The sequence below is a fragment of the Pelobates fuscus genome, chromosome 3, assembly GCF_036172605.1.
Source record: "Pelobates fuscus isolate aPelFus1 chromosome 3, aPelFus1.pri, whole genome shotgun sequence".
NCBI classification, from domain to species: Eukaryota; Metazoa; Chordata; class Amphibia; order Anura; family Pelobatidae; genus Pelobates; species Pelobates fuscus.
Window position 1 is genome coordinate 124,086,617 of NC_086319.1, and position 16,000 is coordinate 124,102,616.

Genomic DNA, 16,000 nt, shown 5'->3' on the forward strand with positions numbered 1-16,000 from the left:
TGTTTAACACCTGGGTAGGCCTCTGCTTATTAGCAAACAATAGCTAATTTACACAGCAATCAATAGCAAGTAGCTACCTAATCCAATCAAATGCCTTATAATTACCAACAGGAAATCAAACCTTGTGCAATCAGTAACCTTTTCCTACAGATGAATCTTACCTGTAACAGTAAAAAAGAAAACTCTTAGCACAACTCTTAGGCAGTTGAAGCTTCTGTAAAACTCTCCAGAATATCTCCAACCACAGACACTTAGAAGCAACACTTAGAAGAAGCAACCAAGCTCTATTAGCCAAGCTAATGACAACAGCCCTTATATACTCCTAAAATCACCTCCCACTAGGAATGTTTAACACCTGGGTAGGCCTCTGCTTATTAGCAAACAATAGCTAATTTACACAGCAATCAATAGCAAGTAGCTACCTAATCCAATCAAATGCCTTATAATTACCAACAGGAAATCAAACCTTGTGCAATCAGTAACCTTTTCCTACAGATGAATCTTACCTGTAACAGTAAAAAAGAAAACTCTTAGCACAACTCTTAGGCAGTTGAAGCTTCTGTAAAACTCTCCAGAATATCTCCAACCACAGACACTTAGAAGCAACACTTAGAAGAAGCAACCAAGCTCTATTAGCCAAGCTAATGACAACAGCCCTTATATACTCCTAAAATCACCTCCCACTAGGAATGTTTAACACCTGGGTAGGCCTCTGCTTATTAGCAAACAATAGCTAATTTACACAGCAATCAATAGCAAGTAGCTACCTAATCCAATCAAATGCCTTATAATTACCAACAGGAAATCAAACCTTGTGCAATCAGTAACCTTTTCCTACAGATGAATCTTACCTGTAACAGTAAAAAAGAAAACTCTTAGCACAACTCTTAGGCAGTTGAAGCTTCTGTAAAACTCTCCAGAATATCTCCAATCACAGACACTTAGAAGCAACACTTAGAAGAAGCAACCAAGCTCTATTAGCCAAGCTAATGACAACAGCCCTTATATACTCCTAAAATCACCTCCCACTAGGAATGTTTAACACCTGGGTAGGCCTCTGCTTATTAGCAAACAATAGCTAATTTACACAGCAATCAATAGCAAGTAGCTACCTAATCCAATCAAATGCCTAATAATTACCAACAGGAAATCAAACCTTGTGCAATCAGTAACCTTTTCCTACAGATGAATCTTACCTGTAACATTAAAAAAGAAAACTCTTAGCACAACTCTTAGGCAGTTGAAGCTTCTGTAAAACTCTCCAGAATATCTCCAACCACAGACACTTAGAAGCAACACTTAGAAGAAGCAACCAAGCTCTATTAGCCAAGCTAATGACAACAGCCCTTATATACTCCTAAAATCACCTCCCACTAGGAATGTTTAACACCTGGGTAGGCCTCTGCTTATTAGCAAACAATAGCTAATTTACACAGCAATCAATAGCAAGTAGCTACCTAATCCAATCAAATGCCTTATAATTACCAACAGGAAATCAAACCTTGTGCAATCAGTAACCTTTTCCTACAGATGAATCTTACCTGTAACAGTAAAAAAGAAAACTCTTAGCACAACTCTTAGGCAGTTGAAGCTTCTGTAAAACTCTCCAGAATATCTCCAACCACAGACACTTAGAAGCAACACTTAGAAGAAGCAACCAAGCTCTATTAGCCAAGCTAATGACAACAGCCCTTATATACTCCTAAAATCACCTCCCACTAGGAATGTTTAACACCTGGGTAGGCCTCTGCTTATTAGCAAACAATAGCTAATTTACACAGCAATCAATAGCAAGTAGCTACCTAATCCAATCAAATGCCTTATAATTACCAACAGGAAATCAAACCTTGTGCAATCAGTAACCTTTTCCTACAGATGAATCTTACCTGTAACAGTAAAAAAGAAAACTCTTAGCACAACTCTTAGGCAGTTGAAGCTTCTGTAAAACTCTCCAGAATATCTCCAACCACAGACACTTAGAAGCAACACTTAGAAGAAGCAACCAAGCTCTATTAGCCAAGCTAATGACAACAGCCCTTATATACTCCTAAAATCACCTCCCACTAGGAATGTTTAACACCTGGGTAGGCCTCTGCTTATTAGCAAACAATAGCTAATTTACACAGCAATCAATAGCAAGTAGCTACCTAATCCAATCAAATGCCTTATAATTACCAACAGGAAATCAAACCTTGTGCAATCAGTAACCTTTTCCTACAGATGAATCTTACCTGTAACAGTAAAAAAGAAAACTCTTAGCACAACTCTTAGGCAGTTGAAGCTTCTGTAAAACTCTCCAGAATATCTCCAACCACAGACACTTAGAAGCAATACTTAGAAGAAGCAACCAAGCTCTATTAGCCAAGCTAATGACAACAGCCCTTATATACTCCTAAAATCACCTCCCACTAGGAATGTTTAACACCTGGGTAGGCCTCTGCTTATTAGCAAACAATAGCTAATTTACACAGCAATCAATAGCAAGTAGCTACCTAATCCAATCAAATGCCTTATAATTACCAACAGGAAATCAAACCTTGTGCAATCAGTAACCTTTTCCTACAGATGAATCTTACCTGTAACAGTAAAAAAGAAAACTCTTAGCACAACTCTTAGGCAGTTGAAGCTTCTGTAAAACTCTCCAGAATATCTCCAACCACAGACACTTAGAAGCAACACTTAGAAGAAGCAACCAAGCTCTATTAGCCAAGCTAATGACAACAGCCCTTATATACTCCTAAAATCACCTCCCACTAGGAATGTTTAACACCTGGGTAGGCCTCTGCTTATTAGCAAACAATAGCTAATTTACACAGCAATCAATAGCAAGTAGCTACCTAATCCAATCAAATGCCTTATAATTACCAACAGGAAATCAAACCTTGTGCAATCAGTAACCTTTTCCTACAGATGAATCTTACCTGTAACAGTAAAAAAGAAAACTCTTAGCACAACTCTTAGACAGTTGAAGCTTCTGTAAAACTCTCCAGAATATCTCCAACCACAGACACTTAGAAGCAACACTTAGAAGAAGCAACCAAGCTCTATTAGCCAAGCTAATGACAACAGCCCTTATATACTCCTAAAATCACCTCCCACTAGGAATGTTTAACACCTGGGTAGGCCTCTGCTTATTAGCAAACAATAGCTAATTTACACAGCAATCAATAGCAAGTAGCTACCTAATCCAATCAAATGCCTTATAATTACCAACAGGAAATCAAACCTTGTGCAATCAGTAACCTTTTCCTACAGATGAATCTTACCTGTAACAGTAAAAAAGAAAACTCTTAGCACAACTCTTAGGCAGTTGAAGCTTCTGTAAAACTCTCCAGAATATCTCCAACCACAGACACTTAGAAGCAACACTTAGAAGAAGCAACCAAGCTCTATTAGCCAAGCTAATGACAACAGCCCTTATATACTCCTAAAATCACCTCCCACTAGGAATGTTTAACACCTGGGTAGGCCTCTGCTTATTAGCAAACAATAGCTAATTTACACAGCAATCAATAGCAAGTAGCTACCTAATCCAATCAAATGCCTTATAATTACCAACAGGAAATCAAACCTTGTGCAATCAGTAACCTTTTCCTACAGATGAATCTTCCCTTTAACAGTAAAAAAATAAAACTCTTAGCACAACTCTTAGGCAGTTGAAGCTTCTGTAAAACTCTCCAGAATATCTCCAACCACAGACACTTAGAAGCAACACTTAGAAGAAGCAACCAAGCTCTATTAGCCAAGCTAATGACAACAGCCCTTATATACTCCTAAAATCACCTCCCACTAGGAATGTTTAACACCTGGGTAGGCCTCTGCTTATTAGCAAACAATAGCTAATTTACACAGCAATCAATAGCAAGTAGCTACCTAATCCAATCAAATGCCTTATAATTACCAACAGGAAATCAAACCTTGTGCAATCAGTAACCTTTTCCTACAGATGAATCTTACCTGTAACAGTAAAAAAGAAAACTCTTAGCACAACTCTTAGGCAGTTGAAGCTTCTGTAAAACTCTCCAGAATATCTCCAACCACAGACACTTAGAAGCAACACTTAGAAGAAGCAACCAAGCTCTATTAGCCAAGCTAATGACAACAGCCCTTATATACTCCTAAAATCACCTCCCACTAGGAATGTTTAACACCTGGGTAGGCCTCTGCTTATTAGCAAACAATAGCTAATTTACACAGCAATCAATAGCAAGTAGCTACCTAATCCAATCAAATGCCTTATAATTACCAACAGGAAATCAAACCTTGTGCAATCAGTAACCTTTTCCTACAGATGAATCTTACCTGTAACAGTAAAAAAGAAAACTCTTAGCACAACTCTTAGGCAGTTGAAGCTTCTGTAAAACTCTCCAGAATATCTCCAACCACAGACACTTAGAAGCAACACTTAGAAGAAGCAACCAAGCTCTATTAGCCAAGCTAATGACAACAGCCCTTATATACTCCTAAAATCACCTCCCACTAGGAATGTTTAACACCTGGGTAGGCCTCTGCTTATTAGCAAACAATAGCTAATTTACACAGCAATCAATAGCAAGTAGCTACCTAATCCAATCAAATGCCTTATAATTACCAACAGGAAATCAAACCTTGTGCAATCAGTAACCTTTTCCTACAGATGAATCTTCCCTTTAACAGTAAAAAAAGAAAACTCTTAGCACAACTCTTAGGCAGTTGAAGCTTCTGTAAAACTCTCCAGAATATCTCCAACCACAGACACTTAGAAGCAACACTTAGAAGAAGCAACCAAGCTCTATTAGCCAAGCTAATGACAACAGCCCTTATATACTCCTAAAATCACCTCCCACTAGGAATGTTTAACACCTGGGTAGGCCTCTGCTTATTAGCAAACAATAGCTAATTTACACAGCAATCAATAGCAAGTAGCTACCTAATCCAATCAAATGCCTTATAATTACCAACAGGAAATCAAACCTTGTGCAATCAGTAACCTTTTCCTACAGATGAATCTTACCTGTAACAGTAAAAAAGAAAACTCTTAGCACAACTCTTAGGCAGTTGAAGCTTCTGTAAAACTCTCCAGAATATCTCCAACCACAGACACTTAGAAGCAACACTTAGAAGAAGCAACCAAGCTCTATTAGCCAAGCTAATGACAACAGCCCTTATATACTCCTAAAATCACCTCCCACTAGGAATGTTTAACACCTGGGTAGGCCTCTGCTTATTAGCAAACAATAGCTAATTTACACAGCAATCAATAGCAAGTAGCTACCTAATCCAATCAAATGCCTTATAATTACCAACAGGAAATCAAACCTTGTGCAATCAGTAACCTTTTCCTACAGATGAATCTTACCTGTAACAGTAAAAAAGAAAACTCTTAGCACAACTCTTAGGCAGTTGAAGCTTCTGTAAAACTCTCCAGAATATCTCCAACCACAGACACTTAGAAGCAACACTTAGAAGAAGCAACCAAGCTCTATTAGCCAAGCTAATGACAACAGCCCTTATATACTCCTAAAATCACCTCCCACTAGGAATGTTTAACACCTGGGTAGGCCTCTGCTTATTAGCAAACAATAGCTAATTTACACAGCAATCAATAGCAAGTAGCTACCTAATCCAATCAAATGCCTTATAATTACCAACAGGAAATCAAACCTTGTGCAATCAGTAACCTTTTCCTACAGATGAATCTTACCTGTAACAGTAAAAAAGAAAACTCTTAGCACAACTCTTAGGCAGTTGAAGCTTCTGTAAAACTCTCCAGAATATCTCCAACCACAGACACTTAGAAGCAACACTTAGAAGAAGCAACCAAGCTCTATTAGCCAAGCTAATGACAACAGCCCTTATATACTCCTAAAATCACCTCCCACTAGGAATGTTTAACACCTGGGTAGGCCTCTGCTTATTAGCAAACAATAGCTAATTTACACAGCAATCAATAGCAAGTAGCTACCTAATCCAATCAAATGCCTTATAATTACCAACAGGAAATCAAACCTTGTGCAATCAGTAACCTTTTCCTACAGATGAATCTTACCTGTAACAGTAAAAAAGAAAACTCTTAGCACAACTCTTAGGCAGTTGAAGCTTCTGTAAAACTCTCCAGAATATCTCCAACCACAGACACTTAGAAGCAACACTTAGAAGAAGCAACCAAGCTCTATTAGCCAAGCTAATGACAACAGCCCTTATATACTCCTAAAATCACCTCCCACTAGGAATGTTTAACACCTGGGTAGGCCTCTGCTTATTAGCAAACAATAGCTAATTTACACAGCAATCAATAGCAAGTAGCTACCTAATCCAATCAAATGCCTTATAATTACCAACAGGAAATCAAACCTTGTGCAATCAGTAACCTTTTCCTACAGATGAATCTTACCTGTAACAGTAAAAAAGAAAACTCTTAGCACAACTCTTAGGCAGTTGAAGCTTCTGTAAAACTCTCCAGAATATCTCCAACCACAGACACTTAGAAGCAACACTTAGAAGAAGCAACCAAGCTCTATTAGCCAAGCTAATGACAACAGCCCTTATATACTCCTAAAATCACCTCCCACTAGGAATGTTTAACACCTGGGTAGGCCTCTGCTTATTAGCAAACAATAGCTAATTTACACAGCAATCAATAGCAAGTAGCTACCTAATCCAATCAAATGCCTTATAATTACCAACAGGAAATCAAACCTTGTGCAATCAGTAACCTTTTCCTACAGATGAATCTTACCTGTAACAGTAAAAAAGAAAACTCTTAGCACAACTCTTAGGCAGTTTTTTTTTTGTAAATCTGTTTATTGAAAGGTCTACGAAGGTAACAAAATCAAGCGGATAGGACACGCAGGTCTGGCATTGCAGATTAAACAACATGTGAAAACAGTTAGATATTATTTATGAGTGTTTATCAGAGATCAACAGCGATCTATGCAGTGTCATATAATACATTGACTGGACCCGGCCTTACAGAATCTTAACTTCAACAAATGAAAAAAGGAAGAAAAAAAGAAAAAGAAAAAAAACAGGCATAGGTAACCCCGCATAATAAACCCTTTATACACTGGATCCCTGGGCATTATGCAATATTCATGAACGGGTGACGTCCGGGATCGACCCGCCCTTGTGTGCAATACTCATCATAGGAATCTTTATTACAGTGTGCTCGACTTAATTATCTATTTGGAGAGTAAGGTATCCGAAAATTAGCGAGTTAGCAGTGTCAATCCCAGAACAAAACCCTGGATATAATAAGGATACCTGCAAGTTCTGAGGTGAAAACCCCAGACCTTGAGTTAACCAGGGAGTCGGGTCCTATGACTAACAGTAGCTTCGTATGTGACACATCGACTAGCCCCATCATCCCAGCATTGGGTCAGGCCTACAGGTCATCACGTGTCGTTGCATCTGAGAGAAAGGGGGGGGGGGGGGAAGCGTAAGGGATTTCACTCTCTCAAGTGTCATAAGAGATGTGTATTGTGTTGTGTGGTGTGGATGCTATTGTTATAGAAGGAGAGATTGTATCGTGAGTGCGTCACATCTGGGACCTACGTCTCGGTGGGTGTTGTCTCGCCATAAGGCAGTTAACTACCGAATCTGATAGTCAGATGTTTCAGAACCCTCCATGGGTGTTCGCTGACTTCTGGTACTGTCTTGTGTATGTCTCAAGTCGCCTCTTCGCGTTTCAGGAATTAAGTGTGTAGTCATTATCTCAAAAAAAAGTGTCTAAGAGACTCCTCCGGTCCGAATCCGGAGCCCCGGTCACCGACAAGAGGGGTAAAGGAGGGGGGTGAAAGAGGATAGGGTGGATGGGATAGACAAGGTATTGCCTCTTCTGCCTAGCTCGGGACGGCGCGTGCCCCCGTCGGGCCACCCGATATGCCCCCAGTACCACGGCATCGAGAAATATACATAAACCACGGCGTCCAAACCTCCGTATGTTTTGTTTCCCTGCCTGTTAGGGCGGAGTAGGCTGCTTCGGCACCCTGAATCTCCTCAACTCTGCGAATCCATTCGGATTTGGAAGGTACATCAGATGTTTTCCAATGGGCTGGAATGGTGGCTTTGGCGGCGTTGAGCAGGTGCCGCAATATCGACTTCTTGTACGAGGATATAGAGGACGTTGTGATGTGTAGTAAAGCGAGTTCTGCAGACCAGTCTGGGATATCCCCCAGGATCAGTACGATTGTTTCCCTGATCATCTCCCAGTATGGGGTGATAGCCTTGCAGTCCCACCATATGTGTAGCACTGTTCCGCGCGTCTCTTGACACCTCCAGCATACAGAGGGTATGGAGGGGAATATGCGGTGCAATAAAGTTGGCGTCCTATACCAATGAGAGATGAGTTTATAATTCACCTCTTGGTAATAAGAACTCATGGAGCTCTTATGTTGCCATAATAATGCTATTTCCCACTGTTGTACCGTGAGAGATTTTCCAAGTTGTTCTTCCCATTGTCTTTTGAATGTCTGTGGTGCTTCCGCATGATTGGTCAGGAGGTGCTGATATAAGACTGAGATGGCGTGTTCCACCACTGTACCCCGGTCGCAGAGGTTCTCGAACCACGTGAGGGTTCTGTGTAGTTTTTCTTTATGTGGTAATGTTTCATAAAAGTGCTGTAGTTGGAAGTAACGGAAGCAGGTGAGAGGCGTCCGTGGTCTGTCGCCCAGCAGCGAGGGCAAAGTCCGCAGCCTCCCGCCCTCCAGAACTCTGTGTATTGGTATATATGTCCCTATGTCCTGTAAGGGCAAGGCTATGGGAGGAAGTCCCCCACCTATGGCCGTATTGTGCGTGAGCGGGAGCATCGGGCTAGGGGATGGGGATATGTGATCCAGCTGTTTCACAGATCTCCAACCCACCAGGGTTTGGAAGATCAGTCCCTCCACTGGGAGGTGGACCGGTGATCGTCCCGAGGAGCCCCATATTTGTTCTTCCATTGTCGGACCAATAAGACCTCTATCCAGTACCACCCAATGCTTGGCGGAGGATGTTACATGCCAGTCTAGGATGCGTTGCATGATCGTGGCCTGATAGTGTTTCCTAAAGTCAGGCAATGCCAATCCACCCTGGATTCTAGGTCGGCAGATGATTTCGTGTCGGATCCGAGATCGACCGCCTCTCCAGACGAACTTGAGCACCGCCGTCTTCAGGGTAGAGAAGAAGACCAGCGGTAGAGCAAGAGGTATGGTCTGCATAAGGTACAGAACCCGCGGAAGAATGTTCATCTTGATTACCGCGACTCTGCCGTGCCATGTGATGTGCGGGTGCGCCCACCTGGTGAGGTCCGAGAGTACGGTCCTTAATAAGGGTGTGAAGTTGTGTTGGTAAATGCTACCCGGGTCCTCCGCCACCCAGACCCCCAGGTACTTCATTTTGTCACGACATCAGTGAAATGCGAACTCTGTCTCCAAGGAATGGAATTCCTCTGTGGGGAACGTGATGTTCAGGACCTCGCACTTCGAGACATTGAGCTTAAATCCGGATATCTGCCCGAATCTATCGAATTCCTTGAGGAGGCACGGCAACGTGATCCTGGGATTGCGGACAAAGAAGAGGAGATCATCCGCGTACGCTGCCACTTTGTGTTGTACCCCCTTCCAATCATACCCCTGGATGTCTGGGTTACTGCGAATCGCTTGTAACAGAGGTTCCAGGGAGAGAGCGAACAGTAAGGGCGAAAGCGGGCATCCCTGTCGGGTTCCGTTGTTGATCGCGAAGTCCCCAGTCGTGGCCCCGTTAACCCGCACAGATGCCCGTGGCCTGCTATATATCGCGGATATCCAAGCAAGGAGTCTCTGCCCGCCTTGCAATTGGAGGGTCTCCAGCATATACGTCCAGTTGACACGATCGAATGCCTTTTCGGCATCGGTCGATAACAGGAGCAGCTGTGTCCCCAATCTCCTCGCATGGTGCTGAATGGAAAAAAGTCTCAATGTGCTATCTCGGGCCTCCCTACCCGGAATGAAGCCCGTCTGGTCAGGGTGTATAAGGTCCGGAAGCAAGTGTTTAAGACGGGTGGCTATTACCTTCGTGAACATCTTGGCATCTACGTTTAATAAGGAGATCGGCCTATAGCTACCACAATGTAAGGGGTCTTTCCCCGGTTTCAGTAAGACCGTGATGGTGGCAGCCAAGGATTCCGTCCCCAGGGTTCCACCCTCTCCAACTGCGTTGACTGCCTTAGAAAGCCGGGGCAGCAATATATCCGTAAAACACTTGTAGTAACCCGTGGGGAAACCGTCTGGTCCGGGGGCCTTGCCCGTTTTGGAAGCCTTAAGGGCCGCAGCTAGTTCTTCTATGGATATCGGGGCATCCAAAAGTGTAGCTGATTCCTGGTCGATCACCTTGGTGATCGTTCCGGCCAGATATTCTCGTGTCGCGTTGCGTACCCTCGAGTCTGTAGAGGCTCCATTAGGGCCATAGAGGTTATACAATCGTTCATAATATAGCCGAAACTCTTCCGCAATTCTCTGCGGGAATGGGGAGACTTCTCCCGAAGTCAGCTGGATCTTATGGATTTGTCTTTGGGGCTGGGGGCCCTTTAGCAGTCTCGCCAGATATTTGCCCCCCTTATTGGCGTGCGTGTAGTAGAAACCCTTTGTGCGTTGAACCGAGCTAAGGTGCCTTTTAAGGATAAGGTCCTTCAGTTTCCTCCTCTGCTCCATTAGTTCGCCATATGTAGCGTTAAGTTGGGAGCGTTTATGTTGGCGTTCTAGAGTAGAGATAGCAGCATAAACTTCGACCATATCCTGCGTATGGGCCTTACGCTTCTGGGACGCGATGCGTATGAGTGTGCCCCGGATTACACTCTTGTGAGCCTCCCAGATGGTGATCGGGGAAGACTCCGGGGTGTCGTTTTCCCTGAAGTATTGGTCCAGTTCTTGTTGGATTTGCAGTCTAACGCCCGGGTCCATTAATAAAGATGGATTGAGCCTCCAGGTCCAGTTCTTCGGTCTGTAAAGAGGTGAGTTCAGCTCTATCCCGACTGAGCCATGGTCTGACCAGGTGGTTGTTCCTATGTCGGCCCCTCGGAGATGGGAGAGTCCTTCTCTCGCGATGAAGATATAATCTATACGTGAGTAACGATTATGGAGTGCAGAGTAATAGGTAAAATCTTTTGTCGAGGGGTGGAGGGCCCTCCAGCAATCCACTAGTCTTAGGGAATCGAGTGACTGCCGGATTGACCTGATGTTGCGTTGTGGTATACAGCTATGACCCGTGGAGGAGTCCAGGGTCGGATCTAGTGGGGCGTTGAAGTCCCCTCCCACCACCAATATCCCATCTGTGAAGTCCTCTAGTTGGAGTAAGACATTGTGAATGAACGATGCTTGCCTTTTGTTGGGTACATATATAGTTGCTATGGTATAAATCTTATCCGCTATGATGCCTTTGAGGAAGAGATATCTCCCCTGGGAGTCCTGGACACGTTCCAATTCTTTAAAATCCAGTTCCGTCGCAATTAATATGGCTACACCAGATTTGTGAGCTGTAGGGTGGTTGCAGAAGTAGTTAACAGGGTAGTGTCTACTCCGTAGTCCAGGTGCCGATCCTTCCTTGAAGTGCGTTTCTTGCAGCAGGGCAACTGAGATGTGTTTCCTTCTCATTTCCCGCAGCAAGTGCGTGCGCCTTTCCGGGATGTTAAGTCCCCTGCAGTTCTGGGTGAGGAACCGCAGAGGTGCACTCTGGAATGCCATACTCACCTATACGTCCCGGCAGGTTTCCCAAATGAAGGAGGGCCGGGTAGTATCCCCAAGATGCCAGAGGGCCAGGGGCAATCGCGCACCCGAGGCGTGGGCCGGCCGGCGGGCGGCAAGAAAAGAGCAGGGGGTGAGAGGGGGGAGGACGTGTGGAAAGGAGGGCGAGGGTAACGAGGAGGGGGGAAGAGTAGGAGATAGTAGTAGTTGGTAGCCGGTGAACCGAAGTCGGTACAGGAGGGTCAGGCTAGCAGTGTATTATGTATGTATAAGAAGTCGTGTAACTGTACGTAGGTCACTTCCCCGATACCAGTGGGCTTCCCGAAGTAGGAACCCTTCAACAGGGTGAGGGGGAGACTCGCGCGGTAACCGGATGCGGCAGAGGATAGCTCCGGGACCAGCCCAGGAGTCCAAGTTCCTACCGTCCGGTCACCAATCAACTAGCGCGAGTGTAGGTTTCAGAGAACGTGGGTCAAGTCCCAGCCAAGTGAGATGTCAGAGAGTCGATGGGTCAAGTACGAGGTCATCCGCTCCACCGAGCCCCCCAGTTGTAGCTCTGAATAAACAGTATCAACATGTAAACAGTGCGCTTCACAAATGGAGCGAGCAATTAATAACATCAAACATTATGGTCAAATATACATTGCCCCCCCAAGATATAATACAAGGAGCCCCCTGGTACCCACATATCCACCTCTAGCTTCCGGGAACCCTGCGCCCTATGTGTCCCCGGGTGACAGCAACGTCCAGTGCATCGCCGGGGGGGGAGGGGGAGAAATACTCAGGGTCACAATTACACTAAATGACTAGGGGTAAGTGTAAACGCTGCATGCGCTGTTATGAATCAGTAGGCCTACAATGTAGCGGTAAACCATGCAGGCGACCCACCAATCGGAGAGGGGGAGGGGGGGGGACCACGCCAAGGTACCATGGTTGAGTATAAACGTTGTACGCGCTGTTACGTGCGAGTGGGCCCAGGATGTAGCGGTGGGTCATGCAATCGTTCCAACAGCCGGGGAGGAAGAGGGGGGGGGCCGGGGATGTGGTGAGAGGGAGCTGCGGGCCTCCATAACCTTCCGTGCTAACATAATTGAAAATGTACGTGGGTACAGGCCCAAGGTGAGGTGCAGACACAAAATCAGCAAAACATCACATTGTATAGTAAAGCTTAATATGTAATTCCCACTTCCCCCCATCCCCCTCCCAAAGCGAATCAAAAAGGAGTCATCAGTCCCCCTGCTGTCCCTGTCAAGAAGGAGTCCCCTACAGCAGTTAAACATTCGACCCCAAGCAGTCTGCGCTCGGGTTAAACTCACGAGAGATGCCCATCATGAGACAACAGGTGCGGATACATTGCATTGCCCCCCTCTCCCCCCACCCCAAGGCAAGGTGAACCCGTTCTAGCTAGCAAAGAATTGGTGGTTGGAGACATATACAGGTCGGAGCCAATACCCCCATGGGACCCTCGCTTGTGCCAGAGATAGGAACATTTCCCCCCCTCCCAAAGCCATATCCCTTTGTATAGTGCCCAAAGTACAGAGTACCTGAAACGGAGTAATAATTCAAACCTGCTTCTCGTAGACTCTGGGAGGTGAAATCGGCCAACTGGCATCAGCTTAAAGGGTCACATCGTGGTCGGGTAAGAAGGGCGTTTGAGATGTAGAGGGCGCAAACAAGGAGAGCCGCCCCGGGTCGGTACCAAGCGGTGCAAGGGTCCTGGCTGGCCTCCGGTGTCACTCCTCTGGAGACAACGGATCTCCGCGGCTTCCCATATGCTGAACAGGGGGCGCTCTCCCACCCCGATTTCTGGATCCCCTGTGCGGTCTTGGTGGTGGATGCAGAGGGCCCAGGATCCAGTCAGAGACCGGCGGTGAGGGTAGGCCCAATTCTCCCATGAAGCGTGGTACCTCTTCTGGCCACCTCAGCGAGATCCAACGGTTTTGATGTCTGACTTGCAGGGAGAAGGGGAATCCCCATTTATAAGGTATGTTGCGGTCTCTTAGTATTGTAGTGACCGGTCTTAAGGCCCTCCTGGCTTCAAGCGTCATTGGGGAAAAGTCATTATAGAGGGAGACCTGGGTCCCCCGGAAGGGCCAGGTCTGCCGTTCCCTGGCCTTCAGCATTATGGCGTTTTTTATTGGGAACGAGTGTAGGCAGCAAATAAGATCGCGCGGTCCCTCCTCGGCTGAGCGAGGTCGCAGAGCTCTATGTGCCCTCTCAAACTCAATTTCTGCCGGTGGAGACGGTTGTAGGAGAGAACTAAAGAGATCCGTGAGTGTGGCCACTGCATCCTCCGGTTCCTCAGCTTCTGGAACCCCACGGACACGTATGTTGCACCGTCTCCCCCTATTGTCAACATCTTCCATCTGTCGGCGTAGGGAGAGCAACATCTGGCCCTGACGCGCCACCGCGGTGTCAGTGGCCGTCACCCTGGCTGTAAGGGCCTCATTCGCTTCCTCCAATACTGTAATGCGGCCTGCCTGCGCGGTGAGGTCGTGGCGCATCTCCGCTATCTCGGAGCGCAGGGTATCCTGGATTGCGGCAATAATGGCTTGGAGGTCAGCTTTTGTTACTGCTGATTCCTTTAGGTCCCGCAGGGAAGCTTCAATGCGGCTCAAGGCAGGCACCTCCATGTCCGGCGCTGGTGTAGTGGGCGCCGCCATTTTGGGGCTAGGGGGGCCTCCGCTCGATCCCTGTTGCGGCTGTAAGAAGCCGTCCAGCGGTCCCTGTTGCGAGCTCTTAGGGGTCTGGGGGTGCTCCGGGCGTTTTGTGCGCCCCATGAGGTTAGTTTATGTGCGCTTATTCGGCTATTCGGGGTCCGGTGGAGCGGAGCACTTTCCTCACGCGGCCATCTTGGCTCAGAAGTCAACTCTTAGGCAGTTGAAGCTTCTGTAAAACTCTCCAGAATATCTCCAACCACAGACACTTAGAAGCAACACTTAGAAGAAGCAACCAAGCTCTATTAGCCAAGCTAATGACAACAGCCCTTATATACTCCTAAAATCACCTCCCACTAGGAATGTTTAACACCTGGGTAGGCCTCTGCTTATTAGCAAACAATAGCTAATTTACACAGCAATCAATAGCAAGTAGCTACCTAATCCAATCAAATGCCTTATAATTACCAACAGGAAATCAAACATTGTGCAATCAGTAACCTTTTCCTACAGATGAATCTTACCTGTAACAGTAAAAAAGAAAACTCTTAGCACAACTCTTAGGCAGTTGAAGCTTCTGTAAAACTCTCCAGAATATCTCCAACCACAGACACTTAGAAGCAACACTTAGAAGAAGCAACCAAGCTCTATTAGCCAAGCTAATGACAACAGCCCTTATATACTCCTAAAATCACCTCCCACTAGGAATGTTTAACACCTGGGTAGGCCTCTGCTTATTAGCAAACAATAGCTAATTTACACAGCAATCAATAGCAAGTAGCTACCTAATCCAATCAAATGCCTTATAATTACCAACAGGAAATCAAACCTTGTGCAATCAGTAACCTTTTCCTACAGATGAATCTTACCTGTAACAGTAAAAAAGAAAACTCTTAGCACAACTCTTAGGCAGTTGAAGCTTCTGTAAAACTCTCCAGAATATCTCCAACCACAGACACTTAGAAGCAACACTTAGAAGAAGCAACCAAGCTCTATTAGCCAAGCTAATGACAACAGCCCTTATATACTCCTAAAATCACCTCCCACTAGGAATGTTTAACACCTGGGTAGGCCTCTGCTTATTAGCAAACAATAGCTAATTTACACAGCAATCAATAGCAAGTAGCTACCTAATCCAATCAAATGCCTTATAATTACCAACAGGAAATCAAACCTTGTGCAATCAGTAACCTTTTCCTACAGATGAATCTTACCTGTAACAGTAAAAAAGAAAACTCTTAGCACAACTCTTAGGCAGTTGAAGCTTCTGTAAAACTCTCCAGAATATCTCCAACCACAGACACTTAGAAGCAACACTTAGAAGAAGCAACCAAGCTCTATTAGCCAAGCTAATGACAACAGCCCTTATATACTCCTAAAATCACCTCCCACTAGGAATGTTTAACACCTGGGTAGGCCTCTGCTTATTAGCAAACGATAGCTAATTTACACAGCAATCAATAGCAAGTAGCTACCTAATCCAATCAAATGCCTTATAATTACCAACAGGAAATCAAACCTTGTGCAATCAGTAACCTTTTCCTACAGATGAATCTTACCTGTAACAGTAAAAAAGAAAACTCTTAGCACAACTCTTAGGCAGTTGAAGCTTCTGTAAAACTCTCCAGAATATCTCCAACCACAGACACTTAGAAGCAACACTTAGAA